This window comes from Eulemur rufifrons, chromosome 6 (assembly GCF_041146395.1).
Source record: "Eulemur rufifrons isolate Redbay chromosome 6, OSU_ERuf_1, whole genome shotgun sequence".
In the NCBI taxonomy this organism is placed as follows: Eukaryota; Metazoa; Chordata; class Mammalia; order Primates; family Lemuridae; genus Eulemur; species Eulemur rufifrons.
Genome location: NC_090988.1, coordinates 19,189,014 through 19,204,702, shown reverse-complemented (window position 1 = coordinate 19,204,702; position 15,689 = coordinate 19,189,014).

Genomic DNA, 15,689 nt, shown 5'->3' with positions numbered 1-15,689 from the left:
TCTGCTGAGACTGTGTTCAAATCCTAGTTATGTGACAGGAGCCAATCATCATTCGCTCTGTACCTTGACTTTCTCATCTATAAAATGAGAATAATGATAACAGCACATGCTCATAGAATGCCAATGTGATGACAGGCTCTAAGTACTTAATATACACTAATTTAACGCCTACAACAATCTTGTGAGTATGGAATATTATCCCCCCATTCAACAGATGAGAAAACTGGGACTCAGAATATTAAGTAACTTGCTCGACATCACGGTGCCTGTGCACAACGAATATGGGATCAGAGCCCAGGCAGTCTGGCTGCAGCATCTGTGCTTAACCACTGCAGTCCTTCTCAGCAGGGCTGGATGCCCCCCTGAACCGCGGGTGGGAAGAAACAGTTTAACAATATGTGGTGGTTTTAAAACCTGTCCACAAACTCTTTGATACTCCTTTGTAAAAAGGCAGAATCTAGGTCTCCTCCCCCCAAGAGTCCCACACAGACCGCGTGGCGGCCTTACAGAATAAGGATGCAGTGGACGTGACTCTGTGTGACTCCTGAGGCTGGCCCAGGACAGGCCTTCAGCTTCTGCAGGTCTCTCCCGGGACACCTGCTCTGGGAGCCTTCAGCTGCTGTGCGAGAACCGTGGCCACCCTGAAGCTGCCGCATGGAGAGATCTCAGAGAAGGGGCGTGATGTGTGAGAGCCCTCGCCGTCCGTGTCTCCCCAGCCCAGGCTCCAGACGTTGGATTGAAGGAGCAGCCCCAGCTGCCCCCTGACCGCAACTATAGGAGGGACCCCCAGTGAGAACTACCTCTCCAGGCCTGGGCAATTACCAGGCTTAAGAGCAAAACAGATGATGGTGACTGTTCCCAGCTAGTGCTTGGGGTGGTCTGTCGTACAGTCGTGGATGATCAGAGTACAGCGCTCACTTCACAACAGTTGTGTGGGGAACCACTGAGCACGTGGATGTCGAGGCCCTGGGGGTGACTGCCACCTCCCTTCCCCTCTTCCGTCCACACTGTCTGGGTGCCCTCACCGATGCCTCTTAACTTGTCTTAAAACGGAAGCTGCATGGCCACCTCTGTGAAACTGTGAAGACCAGTGCCGTGGATCTCAGCTTCCTCGTGTGGAACCCACGATGTCCACGGCCCTTTCCCAAACAGAAAGGCTGCCTGTGACGCTGCGGGTGGAGGCACCGGCACGTACAGACAGGGTTCTTGGTACCCTCTGGATTCCAGAAAACCCCGTGGAAAGTACGCTGGGCGTGCTCTTCTGCTGACCTTGGCCCCTGTATTGGCAAATACACCTGAGGTCACACTGTGCTGTTTTCCTTAGATTGTGGTTTTGTGAGGGTAAAAGCTTTAGCTTTCTTTTATGCATTTTGTGGATTTTATCACTGAGACAGAGAATAATGCATATTAGAGGAGGATGAGGGAGCCACAGGCCTATCCAAGGGCAGAGAAGGGGAAAACGAGAAAATAAAAAGCGAAAGCAGATTGGAAGGAAGAAAGAAAGAACCAAGAGAAAGAGGGAAAGGAGGAAGGAGAAAAAGACGAGGGAAAACAGAAGGGAGAGAGAGAGGAAAGAGAAGGAGAGGGGAGGCCAAGGAAAGGGAAGTGGAAGAGAGCAGAGGCAGGGGCATAAGACAAAAGGCAAAATGGATGCAGAGAAAGAGCCCATCTTGCTCTGGCCGCTCTGCCCTCTGCTGAGTCCTGCAGCCGGGGAGGCTGGAGGCTCCAGTCCCCAGCTCTGCCCACCGTGCTCGGTGCCAGCGTTGGCCTTGCACACACAGCTCTTGCCTGCAGCTCAACACCCTGAGCTCCTTAAATAGCTTTGAACCGCACTGAGTGGTGGATAAACATTTGTTTCACAGCTCACAAAGCAGAGCTGCTGGCTACCGGCAGGTTTGATGTAATGAGTTCCATTCTGGACCCCGGGGAGCATTTAGATGGGCTCTTTTTGCCCAGGCTGCCAGTCAAGCTGGTACCGGTGGTTGGGGGAGAAAAAAACACACCACTAATCTCTTCCCCACCATCCCCATCCAGATCTGGGCAAACTGCTCCATTCTCATGGGATAGGATTGGGAAGCAGGATCCTGAGAACTGCGGGTGCAGGTGCCAAAAAGAGTGGCTGGGTCATCTCCTCTCTCTGCGTCCTCAGGAAATGACTTGGTCTCATGAGCAGTCCAGAGTACACGCACTTCTCAGGAGCTGGACGCTGCAGGCTGCGTCTCCGGGCAGGGCCCTCTATGCCTGCCTCATGCAGCCTGCAGCAGCCAGGGGGCTGGAGTCTTAAGAGAGGAGGAAGGGGTAGAGCAGCCTGGATTGCTGCCCTAGGCTGGCAGCTGCCCTCCTTGACCACTGCTCTCTGCCACCCAGATCGTGCCCAGAAGCTTCCTGTTTACCTCGACACACAGAAGGCCACAGTGCCCTGACGCCTGTCACAGTAGGGGAGGGAGGTTGGTGGGGAAGGGGTTACCAAGTCTCTTTATTCTCCCTTTTCTCCCAAACCCCCCACCTCAGGACAATCTGACATGCTGCCGGAAGGAGCTGAGGCTCAGTTGATGTGATGAATAAATAGTAATTACGTGGTCGGCCTTTTAGCACTTCCTCTGTGGATATTAATAGCCATTAATGCCCCGCTGTTTTGCACTGCACCGGAGCCCGCCAGACAGAGCACCAGGGCAGGTCACTGCCCCGGCCGGCGCTCGCCCCCCCACCGGCACTGCCTCATTTGCTTCAGAATTCCGGGAAGGAAATGAACTAGCAAAGACAGTGGGTAGAAAATTAGAAGGGGTGAAAACAAATCCGAGGGGGAAGTGATTTAGTTTTTCAGCCAAATTGGTTGTTGAATTGGCTTCTTGGACTGTTATGATTGGGATCTCCTAGGGGTCATCTTGTCTCTTTCCCAGACGTCAGACAGTAGTCACCGTGAAGGCGTATGTCCTTTTCCTTGTAGTTACTGGGGCTGAGAGAAATCAGCAAATGCGTCCAGAGATAGACTTGAATTCTCCCACTTGGACAAGTTAGGAGGCAAGAACAGGGCCAACCAGGCTTCAATAGTAGAAATTTAGCCAAAAGGTGGACATCCTTGGATCTGACTCTTCTTCATAGCAGTAGCATGGGAGACTGAAAGAGCATGAGCTTTGCAATCCCAGCCTGGGGTTAACTAGCTGACTGTATTACATGCTAGCTCTATGCCCTGGACGATAGGAGATAACCAAAGAGTGCAGACTTTGGGCAAGACTCAACTTCTTTATAGCTGTGTTATCCTGGGCAAGTTACATACCTCCTCTGAGCCTTAATTTTTCTCATCAGAAAAATATGTTCCTAGAACAAGACAGCACATAATAAACACATACTAGTCCTCGTCCAGTAGTATGTTGGAGCTAGCTTGCACCAGCTCACAAAAGCCAACTGTATGGTATGGTTCCCTTCCCAAATTTGTATTCAGTGACATCCCATTGGTAGTTTGAAATTGGCTGTGGTGGGAATATTTACACTGGAGAAATTGGCAACACTACAAATTAGGTCTTTTTGATTTCCCCACATAGGATTGTTCAACATATAGCAGCACACGGCTCTTCCTGCCCGTTTCGGCTGTTTCTGGGGTCTCAGAGCATGTCCTCACTCCTGGAAGCCGTGAGCCAGCCCTTTGGATGATCTATTTGCCTCCCATCCACCACAACAAACTACTCACTCTAACAGGGATTGTCAAAATCTCCTTGAGGCCCTATTAGAAAGCTGCAGCTCCTTGATCTATTCAGCACCAAGAGGCAATTGTCGAGGAAGTTGATTGTAGTTCAAATCCAGGTATCAATTCAAAATGTTTTTGCCTCAGACAACCGCACACGATCAATCAGTAATGTAATCCTCTGCTGGTAGAACACAAAAACAAAGCCCCACCTTGCCTCTTAAACACAGCATCATTAGTCTTAGGATAAACTATAAATTGATGCATAGAGCAAACAGCCGAGCTGCGTCCTAGGGAATGGGAGCGGATGAAATAGCAGTACTTTCTGGTGAATGACAAATCATTGCTCGTTCCGTTCCCTATCAAGTGGAACACCATCAATCACAGGGTGGACTCGCTGGGTTCCAAGACAGATAGGACACCATGAACAGATGCCATGGCTGGGACTGCTGGCCTGGGCAGAGCTGTACTTTTTGCTTTTCCTGGGAGGGGCAGAGGAGACCAATCCACTTTCTGTATGGTCCTGTCCTTCATTCCAGTTTATAAGAGTAAGGCAAGGAGTCCCATTGATCATAATGTCCTGGAGGATGGGAACCTTCATCCTTTTCCTGCTACACAAAGACCTGTCTGAATGACAAGGGAAGGGCCAGGCTTCTGACCAAGAGACAAGGAGCAGAGGAAAGATCACCTCCTTTTTTGATTTCAGAAAGTTATTGAAGTCCTGGCTGTCGCCATATAGTGAAAATCCCTGGGCCTGCCCTGGTGCCCATAATCCGAACCCTTTGGATCACTCCTTTATGTTAAGGTATTATGTCCAAATGGACCATATTACTACTGTGTGCATCCCTGTCACGGTACAATGGGGCACCATCTGAGCACATAATAGGTGCCCGGTATCCATTTGTTGAGTGGATAAATGAAAGGATGGATGCATGATAACACAGAGTAGGCAAGTTTGGATGGAAGGAGAAGAGGAGCAGGAAAGGAGTGAGAGTTTCAGTTGTGAAATAAACTTCAGAGCAGGTGACACTGCTTTCAGGGACAAGAGACTGGAATGGGTGATCCAAAATGAAGGAGGGTGCCATCGTGGGAAAGGGAAAAAGTCCTGAAGATCGTACCCACCTCCCTTCTAATGCTCCCCAGGGACAGCTGGTTTTCAAGCAAAGCATGTTGAGAGCAATAAAAATCCAAGCCTGTCTCTATCCTAATGGGAACATGAGGGAAGGAGGAAAAGGTAGGTGGTTGTAATTCGCCACAGCTCCTGAATAATCCCACAGGCCCTATTTCTGGCCTTCTGCCATTCATGGGGCCAGGGAACGGAGGAGCAGTGGACTCTTTCTGACTGCTGATTTAATTAAGTGTGGCTAGTCTGTGACAGAGGCTGACTCGGCGCAGAGCCAAAGTAATAGGTGAATTGGTCATGTCATTGACGGGTGAGTCCAGCCTCATGTTTGGCCAAATCAACCGGTCATTTGGGATATCTGAAGATGTATGGATAGCAACTATGGTGCTGGGAGACGCTGGTGATTTGGTTAAAACTCCTCAATACAGTAAAAAACATACTGGCTAATTCAGTCGATCTGACAGTCTGGGGTAGCTGCAACTTCAGTGATACCAAGTATTTAACATTATGTAGTCTAAACAATGTTTGATGGACTAATTTGTGTTTTTCACTTCACATGATTGTTGTGGACATTATGCTGACACACCTTCGTGGTAGCTTGGAAGCAGTTGGCATGTTTCCTTTATGTGTTTTTCACCTCTGCCATCTGTGTCTAGGAAAAGGTATCCTTCCTCCTGCCAGTTCTCCCCAGCTGAAGTCTACACAACCTTTACCCAGACACCAGAAACAGCTGTCTCAGGCAGAAGGAGATTGACTCCAGGTGGGCGCTCAGCGGCAAGGGCAGGTGAGATAATGAGCAACAATAAAGTCCTTTTTAAAAAGGTAGGAGTCTGTTGAAGGGTGAGTTGGTTAGCATATGCCAGGTTTTACTGGGCGCCTAGCATTTGTTCTTCTGTACAGCTTGTTTCTCAGTGTGGGATCAGATCTACTCTTTCTTCTCTTCCCCTTTTCCTGCCTTCTTTTCTCTCCTCATTTGCTGAGCATGACACAACGCTTAATGCAGGAGAAGAGTCGAGATGATACCGCTATAAACCCTACCCTCAAGGACTTGTCACGTTCCACTTAAGAAATACGGCAAAGCAAAAGTAATCAAATTGCAAATAAATAAGGAGAGGAAAGTTAAGAAGAGGTGAAGTGTTTGGAGAGAGGGAGAGTAGATGTGTATTTGAGCTTCATAGAGGAGATACGTAGAGCACACACGGGTCTAGAAGGACAGGTGAGATTAGGATAGTCCCAGTGCATGAGGGGGTTGGGGGCATCTGGCAAATTATAGGCAGGGGAGAGGGGGAACAGAGATGATGTAAGTGCAGAAAATGGGGCTGTGTGGTTGAAGAAGTCAATGGTGCTTTTGGAGAGAAAATACAGGTAGAATGGTAATAAGACTAACATACTTGCCCTGATGAAACAGTGTCAGAGCAAAAAGGGCATTGGAGGTCAGGTTGAAGAGTTTGGACACATTTTGACCATCCATTGGGAGCCACTGAAAATTTCTTAGCAGGTTAATGATATTGAAACTAATCTTTAGCAAGAGTAATCTAGAGTCAGTGTGTGAGGATGTTTGGAAGAGGGCGAGCTAGGCCACGGAGATAAAAGTTAATAGAATGCGAGATAGTCCAGGAGATGGCAGTTACGAGGGTGTCCTGTGGCAGTCATGGTGAGAGAGCCACGAAGGAGCAATGCTGAAGAGCAAGTCTGATTAGGGTAAATAGGACATGGCTCTAATAACTACACATGAAAGTGAGGAATGGAGAGTCAAAAGTCACTCTGCAGGTTTGTGCTTTGGTACTTGGCTGAACTGTTTTGGGAGAAAGGATGTTGAAGGTGTCAATCTCCCTTTGATCCACCTCTGAGGCTGCACAGCCGTAGTGGAGAGCGCCATGTGGCTGCAAGCTCACCCAACACATTGCCCACATCCCACCTGCAGGCTCCCTGTGCCTCTTTCCTCGTTGTGCCCCACGGCCTTCTTCAAAACCCACGAGGTTCCTTGGCCTGCCCACAAGAGTAGCTTGCATGCAGGGGACATAATGCCATGGTAAACTCTCAACTATTAATAGCAGGGAATAGGATCAGTGCTGCACCTTCAGTCCCTCAGGAGAACAATTTGGAAGGCGTCTGGCAACTTCTCAGGAGGTCCCAGTGGCATGGAGGCTCCGCTGCCCACAGCACTAATCCTGATGAAGTTTCTCACATCCATGTGTCCTACTTCCTCCTCACTCTCACCTCCTGGGGTCACCTCCCGCATAAACTTCCTGTGCCCGTTTCTTGCCTTGGGTTTTGCTTTTGGGAGAATCTAAGACAGACATACACATGGAGGTCTTCCTAAGGCAAATGTAAATGTGAGTCCAGAACGCTAGAGAGAGGCTGAGGTTTCAGATATGAATTTGGGAATCATCTGCACGGACAAGGTAATGGAAATGAGAGAGGAGCATGCAACTGTTCAGGGAGGGAATATGGAGCAAAGCGAGAGAGAAGGAGGAAGCCAGACCTTGGGGAGTTCTCCACTTGGTACATGGGAAGAGAACAAGCAACGAACACAGCAGACAGAGAATAAGGAGAGGACCAGGGTGACAGTTGTGGCACAAGTGCAGAATCATGAGTGTGGCCATCAGAGAGGAATGCTGCAGAGCGCCAAGGAGGATGTGGCATTGAGGGAGTCCTTGAAGGCTTTGGGAGAGTGGTTTTTGTGGTGATGGTAAAAGCCAGTTGCAACATGGGCAATGTATATAGCCTGATCTTTTGTACCCCCTTAATGAGCTGAAAAACAAACCAAAAAAAAAAAAAAAAGCCAGTTGCAAGGGTTAGGAAGGTAAGGAAGTGAAGGCCCACAGCATAGGTTGGAGGTCCCTAAAACTGGCACTTGGGGTGGCTTTTTAAAAATACCCACATCTCACAATAGACCTATTGAATTAGAATCTCTGGGCTGGGGTGGGGGCTTCTCTCTCAATTATATGGAGGCTAAATGGAGGAAAAGTGCTAGTCTGATAGCTGGAGGCATCCAGGTGGGGAGAAGGGTATGTCTAAGGGTAGAAGAGATGTAGAGGAGATGTATCCAGGAAGAGAGAATTAAGTCAATGGAAAGGAAGATGGTAAAGATGCAAGAGGAAGGGAAAACTACCTGGAGAGGAGCTCGCAGAAGGAGAAAGGATCAAGAAGACAAGTGGGGCAGGAGAGTTTAGTTTTAATAAAGAGAATTTATTCATTCACACATTCAGCAGGCCTGGGCGCAGTTCTTCTGCGCCAGAGCATTTAGCATAAAGAGGGGGGCAAGGGAAGTGGGTGGAAAGAAATAATCACTAGAAACTTGTTAGGTTCTGTGTTGGAAATATTTATGGTATAAAGGAAAGAAACATTCCTGTTTTGACTAACACCTCTGCCCACGTACCCACTGTGTGACCGGGGAGAACTTTGACCACTACTCCCCTGGGTGCTACGATAATCAAATGAGACTATTGTGCTCAATTGCCTGCCACAGTGATGAGCACACAGTAGACCTTCCACAGTGCTTAGTTTTCTCTACTTTGGGGGCAAAATACAATGGCACTGCAGAAGAAAAAGAAATGTTTTACTCTGCTCCAAGGAAAACTTCCCAGAAAAGCTATTATTCAGGGTACTTTAGAGCTGAGAGAGGGAAGAGAAAGAAGATATGTGAAGAAGATTCAGGAATAGTTGGAGCAAAGAGCAGGGCAGCTGAGGAAGTTGGATTGGACAGCTCTGATCTGCCAATATACAGAAAGCAAGGCTGTCTCTGAGGACACGTGTCACGGGCTGCATTGTGTCCCTCCCTCCCCCAGTTCATTGTATTGAGGTCCTAAGCCCCAGTACTTCAGAACGTGACTGTATTTGGAAACAGGGCCTTTAAAGAGGAAATTTAGGTAAAATGAGTTCCTGTGGGTGGGCCTTCATCCGATAGGGCCCCTTGTAAGAAGAGGAGATTAGGAAATAGACACACGTTAGAAGATGGCGGCCACCCACAGGCCAAGGAGACAAGCCTCGAAAGAAACCAACTCTGCCGACATTTCGATCTCAGACTTCCAGCCTCTAGAATGGTAAGGAAATAAGTGTCTGTTGTGTAAGCCACCCAGTCTGTGATGTTTGTCATAGCAGCCCTAGCAAAGTCATGCAGTAAGGGTGAAGGATAGCGACAGAATTGAGAGATTTCGGAAACTGCAATGTTTTGGAAGAGCCATCATGGGGGTCTCAATGAAAGCTAAACATGTGGTTCCTGAAGAAAAGATGTTCCAGCTGACCACCTGGCCCAAGGGTGGGTCCGTGACTGTCTCTTTCGAGCAGTGTTGGTAGGGCAGCACTGTGACCCTGGGCTGTGTTTGGTTCTGACATCAAGGGACTAATGGGTCAGGGCTTCCAGAGTGGCCTCAAGCCCAGGGCACAAGCTGGGGGAGACACATGAGGCCAGAGAGGACACATGGACTAGGAGATTAAGGAGGATTCTGGAATGGGAGAAGAATTGGGTAATCAAAGGGGAGGGTGTGAGAGGCTGGAAAGGATAGAGATTGTGTGCACAGAAGGATAGTGGGCTTGGAGGTGTGCTCGTGGTTTAAAAATAGTGAACAGAGTTTTGCCACGTCATGTGAGGATTGGGTAGAACCGAACAGTGCCAGGGTTGCACGTGGAGAGTTAGGGTGGAGGTGATCTCCCTCTCCCAGCAGTCTGCGCTGGAACAGCAGTGCACGTCTGAAGAATTCAAAGTCATGGCTTCTGGCGGCCCCTCTTTTGTAAGGACGGCTATGTCAGGCCTTGGACTCATAATGTCTTGCCTAAAATTATCATGTTTTATTGAGACCAGAACCTATGTCTCTTAATTTCCAATTTAGGACCCTCAACAATACTGCTTACATTAGCAAGGCCATGGCAGTGAGTGGGCTGGTGTCCTCCCTCCACAGAGGGACCACGGTTAAGAGCCATTTCACCAGCCCCTCTCTAGGATGAAGCCCAGGGATCAGCAGAACCCAGTGACCAGGTGTAAGCAGGTGAGGCCACACGATGGGGTCACTTCTTAGACTCCCACAGCCTATATTCCTGGGACTGACTACAGTCACAATAGCTATCATCCCTAAGTGCTAGGAGAGAAATGAAAGAAAACAGGAATGAAATATCTCAGAATGGCATCAGCCCTGACCATTTTTTGTCAAATCTTTGCTTTATGTGTTCTCCACACCATTCTTGAAGACATTCACAGATTGTGGTTACTCTTGCAGTAGCCAATCATGCCTTGCCCCCAGCAGAGAGCCTGGCCCCAAGTAGGCACTCATTAAATGCTTGTTCAGTTATTATTTAATGCTCAGTAAGTTTTCCTACACAGAAGTTCTTCCTTACATCCCACCACCAACATATTCCTTGTGGCATGGTAAGCTGTTGGTTTCTATGGTCCCTAGCGGCATTTCTTAGCTTAAGTGTCAAAACACACTGGTTTGCCTCATCTGTTTAGAGGTATACTGCAAGTAATTTGTTACCAATAATAAAGCATCAAGTCTGAGAAGGTTTTATTTGTAAAATAGAGAAAATTTAAAAGAGCGCTTATAATGTCTCTCTCGCTTGCATTTCGGTTTGCTTTCTTGAGCGAGAGGGCAATGGGGACAGTCACAGCTAGGTCATAGGGGGTTGCATGTCACCTCTGTTAAGGCAGCTGGTGTGTTTTGAATATGTACCTTTCACCCAAGTGTGCTGACTGGGGTGAGAAACAACTATGAGACTCACTGCTAGAACGTTCGTTCCTCAATGTGGAATAGATGGCTAGATCTTCAGCTTTCTCCTTGCCAGGCCAACCATTGACAGGCCTGCCCAGTGACTGGACGTTCAGCACACTCCTGAGAAGCATTGCAATTGGCTGAGTGGATCTCGGAGAACCTGCCCTCATTAGCATAAGAGTGATTCCTGACTGTTGCCCAAACATAGCAAATGCAACTGTGTCCTAACAACACAGTCCTGGGGACCTCTGAACCATGTCTCTCTCCACAGCCTTGGCTATTTCCAAGAGATCATTAACAAGGTGGAATTGGGTGCCCCCAGGGTCACTGCACAATATACATTGTTACTGTCTTTTAATGGACTTTCCCCAGACACGAGTGATTCTTAAACTGCAGCGTCGGCAGCTGCTAACGCCAGGCAGAGCCGTGCTGTCTGCGATGTGAACTGGCCTGCCAGTCCTGCCAAAGCGGATCTGCACTTGGGCAGATGGATCAGGCTTGGAGAGGGGAGGGGAGAGGTGGGTTTAAGGGGAGGGGCGTCAGCAGAGAAGCTGGGCAGCCCTTGGAGGTCTTTGTTATTGATTTAGCGTGAGGACTGAAAGTGGCAGGCAGGCAGGTGGCGGGGACTGGCGTGTGGGGAAGACAGGTGTAGGCAATCGTGGGCAGTGATTAGCTGGGGTGGTGCAGATGTGGCTGGGGGTGTCAGCTGGTGGTGATTAGCATGGGCGCTTCGGAGGGGCGTTGCATCAGATGGTGGTTTCAGAGTCCAGATGTGAGGAGCCAGTGGTCCCTGCCTTCACCGCTCCCACAGCACTTCATGCTCGTCCTACTCTGCCAAGCGTGTGCCTCCACCTTCACCTCCACCTCCATGCTCCCCCCACCCCTTCCTGCACATTCCTCTCTAGGCAAAGGTCATGGGCGTACAAATTGCTCTCCTCCCAATCTTCAGTTTCTCAGCCAATTTCTGAGGTGACCACACAGACTGAGACCCTCAGACACCAGGCAAGGCAGAGTCTACATAATCCATAAGTACAGTCGTGTTCCTGTGAGAAATGCACTTGGTGGCAGAGGACTTTTTTTTCTTTTTGAGACAGTGTCTCACTTTGTTGCCTTGGCTGGAGTGCAGTGGCATCATCATAGCTCACTACAACCTCAAACTCCTGGATTCAAGCGATCCTCCTGCCTCAGCCTCCCAAGTAGCTGGGACTACAGGCATATGCCACTGTGCCTGGCTAATTTTATTTTATTTTTCCTGGAGATGGGGTCTTGCTCTTGCCCAGGCTGTTCTTGAACTCCTGGGCTCAAGTGATCCTCCCACCTGGGCCTCCCAAAATACTAGGATTACAGGCGTGAGCCACTGCGCCCAGCTGGACTTTTATACCCTAGTATCTACTCGGCCTGTCTCCCTTTCAATAACATGCCTAAAATCTGTATATTTTTATTTAACCATAATATATACAAAAAGTAAACACTCCAGCATAACTCCCACCCAGAACAAGAAATAGAAAATTCCCAGCACTCCAGAAGCTTCCCTTAGGCCACATTTCAGCCACTAACTCCCACCTTCCTCTCCAGAAGGGATCACTTGACTTCAATCACCATAGGTTCATTTTGGCTGCTTTACAACTTTATATAAATGGAACCATACACCGTGCATTATGTTGTATGTACCTCTTTTTGCTCAATAATGTGTTTGTAAGCAGCCGTTTGTTCTTATTTGTTGCTGTATACTACCCCACTTATAAGTAAATCACAATGATTTGTTCCACTGTTGATAAACATTTGGGTTCTTTCTGGATTTGGGTTATATGAATAATGCTCCTCTAATCACTTTAATGGGTCTTTTAGTATACGTAGTATGCGTTTCTATACATTTAGGAGTGAAATTGCTAGAATCACAAGGTATGGGTATGTTCAGCTTTAGTAGAAACAATTTGATAGAAAGCATTTTCTAAAATCATAGTGCCATGCCTCAGCTCTGCTATCATGGGACTAGCCCACCCTCAACCAAAGAGGCCCAGGAGCTCCTAGCAGACCAGCCACCATCAGCAGCCACCTGTCCTGGGCATTCGTCAGGACCACTCTCCTGATCACCTGGTCAACACTTGGTTTCCTGCATTCATCCTCTCCCACATCTTAGTGCTTATGGCCCCTGACTCCCTGTAACCATTCCAGGTCCTCCCTGCATTGATGACCCCCTTAGATACGCTCCCGTGACTTACTGACCAGGTGTTCTGCCCAATTAAACTCTAGACTGCACTCTCACTCCCAGTCCACAGAGCTGGATAAGAAGTGTCACAGTTTTGGCTTCGCACAACTCATTCAGACCAGCCCCGGTTTCTGGCCCCTCCAGAGAGAGTAGGATGATTGGAGGTCGAGTTTGTCATAGTGAGAAGAGAAGCAAGCGACAGACAAATCAATGAAATTGGCGTTTTTCTTTATTGATGGGACCAATTTGTCCTGGGTTAATGGCTATCTACAAAATTTCAAGATGCCTAGCCCTTTGAGTTTACGGTGTTCTGACCACACTTCCTTGATGTGGGGTGGGTGTGCGGGGGTGTGTGTGTGCGCGCGTGTGTTGCTGTCTCACAGCATCTGTTTATTTCCACGTCTGCAGCAAAGCGCTCTGCACCCAGAAGGACGATGCGGTGAGGCTCCGTCACATGGCTGGTGGCGTGCGGTGAGTCACTGGACTTCTCCCCTCCCACTCGCTGGGGTAGAGGGAACAGTAACCACAACACGCAGCAACTCGGCTGTGCCGCATGATTGGAAACAATCTGTGAAGTGACTCACATCAGTTGCAAAAACAATTAAGTCAGTGGGAAAAGAAAATCAGTAAAACTGGTTATTTCGCTTGATGAAGAGAAAGCAGCCTATTGTTTGGTTACATTTTTCACTTTCCAGCTGGTCATTGTGACTCTGAGGCCGGGCTTTGCTTACACAAACGCCTTTAACAGTTTTGACCCAGCCTATGTCTACACAGTTCTAAAACCATCTGGTAAGTTGCTCAACAGATTCAAATAATAAATCAGCTATTTGCCTCAGTAGTGATTCTGTCCCTTCTATTCTACTGTTTTATGCAGACCCCATAGAAAATTCCCACAGATATTTTCAAGAGAAGCAAGACTTTGAGGGCACCGTCCCACTCCTAGGCATTCGAATTCCATATCTGAGAACTCAGTGACTTGAGCCAGTTCTAGGTAGTATCTACTCCGGGGGATGGGAGGCAGAGACAGGGGTTAGGTGAAGGTCAAAGCTGTGAAACCCTGAGATAATCCCCCCAAAATCATGCTGACTAAATGCTTTGCTTCCATTCAAGACTGTGGAGTGAATGACCCCCAAACAGACTTCTAATTCTAGCCTTTTGAAGATCATTAACCCAACTCCCAGATGTTAGAGGTGAGGAAAGGGAGGCCCAGGGAAGTAGAGAAATCTGCACCGGATCACATAGGTAAAAAGTGAGTGTTTACTTGGCTAAGTTCAACTGCACCTGTCTGTCTCCAGTGACGGTGCTCATGAACCAGGAGACCTCAGTATAATTTAGGCACTTGCGATGGTGAGATTCAGAGGAACAGGACATGAACTAGAATTATCTCCTAAGAACTGGGGAGCTTCTCCTAATCCTTTAGGGCACCTTCCCTCTATGTCAGCTGCTCTTTACCTGCCAGGGCTCTTGCCAATGTCCAAAGAGCAGCAGTGTCCCAAAGTAGGGGAACCTGTATACTCGACATTGGCTGGAATGTATTTATGACCTGAATGTGCTCTAATTGTGCAGATATTCCCATAAATGCTATTTTATTAAGCCGAGCTACAGTAAATCTGTCATCTCTATAAGTAACACCACAGTGAATCTGTAGGTAAGCTCGGAAACTGCTGTGAGCTATGCTGGGCTATTGGCTTCAACCCGACCCTGTTACCCGTGCAGTTACAGCATCTCAGGAGCACAACTCCGGAGCTGGGTTTACAAGATTTGGTTCCTTCCAGATGCTCTTAGCTCTCCAAAACAATAAAAAATGTTAACAAAGATGGAGACAAAAAGACCAGAGAACCTTAAGTGTTTATTCCTTCTAGTGTGTTTGGAAGCGGCTTGGGCCAATGTAGAGCTGGGATTAAACACATTGGGTTCTATTCCTACTCTTACGAACGGCTCAGCCTATGGAAATTCACTCTGTGTTCCAGGCCTCACTGCTGCCATCTTTAAAATGGCAACACATACACACTCCTCTCCATTGTAAATACAGATGTCCTGCTAGCCAAGACGTTGAGTTCTTAAGATGAAAATGATAGCGATTCAGTGTATTTTACCACTTGATCTGATTTCCTCTGACCATTCTGTAAGGGGTAGCAGCATAGCCTGCATAATCCACCATCTCCTTCTGGGAAAAGAGAGGCAAGGAGGTTAATATATGCCTCTGCCCCTAAAGAAACTGACAACAAGTTGATATCTAAACGCACGGTGGATGAACCAGGATGACTAATTATCTACTTGTGGTATAGAAGTCAGACTATTGTAAACATCTTATCACTCTTTAGTACATTAGGAATGTTCTGGAGTGAGCTGGTAATGTTTAGGATCAGTCAAATTGAGTCCCACTCACCACACTCCAAAATCCATCGTGGCTCCCATTTTGAAGACAAAGCTGAGCGTGTTCAGAGGATGCTGTCTCTGAAAGGGTAAAGTTGGGAGGCATTTTCTTTAGCACCCAGGGTTGAATCAGTTATTATTCACTACAGAAAATCGCATTTCATAGTTTCTAAGAAATAAGGCAAATTTTCTCAGGATTTGATTCATATCCAGTAGAATCTCTCCTCATGGCCTTTTCATAGCATCGTTGTAAAGTCCCCCCCCCCCAACCCCCGGCCATTTTAAAAATTAACTTGAGAAGAAAATGAACTGAGTTTGAAAAAGGATGCTGGAGAGACACAAGCCACAAGTGAGGGTTTACAGACTCAGGGAAAATGTGCTTGAAAAATGCCACAAACTGGGGTCGGCAGACATTAAATTACAGACATGTCCCTGCTTTGTCCAGATTGGTCAGAGCTGCTTCTTTGCAGCAATAAAAAACAAGAGACATTAACAAGCAATGATGTTAGATGGAATTAAGTAGCATTCAATCAATGAAAGGGAAAATTAACAAGCTAAACTTCCACTGCCCAGGCAGTTTACTCAGTCAGTAAA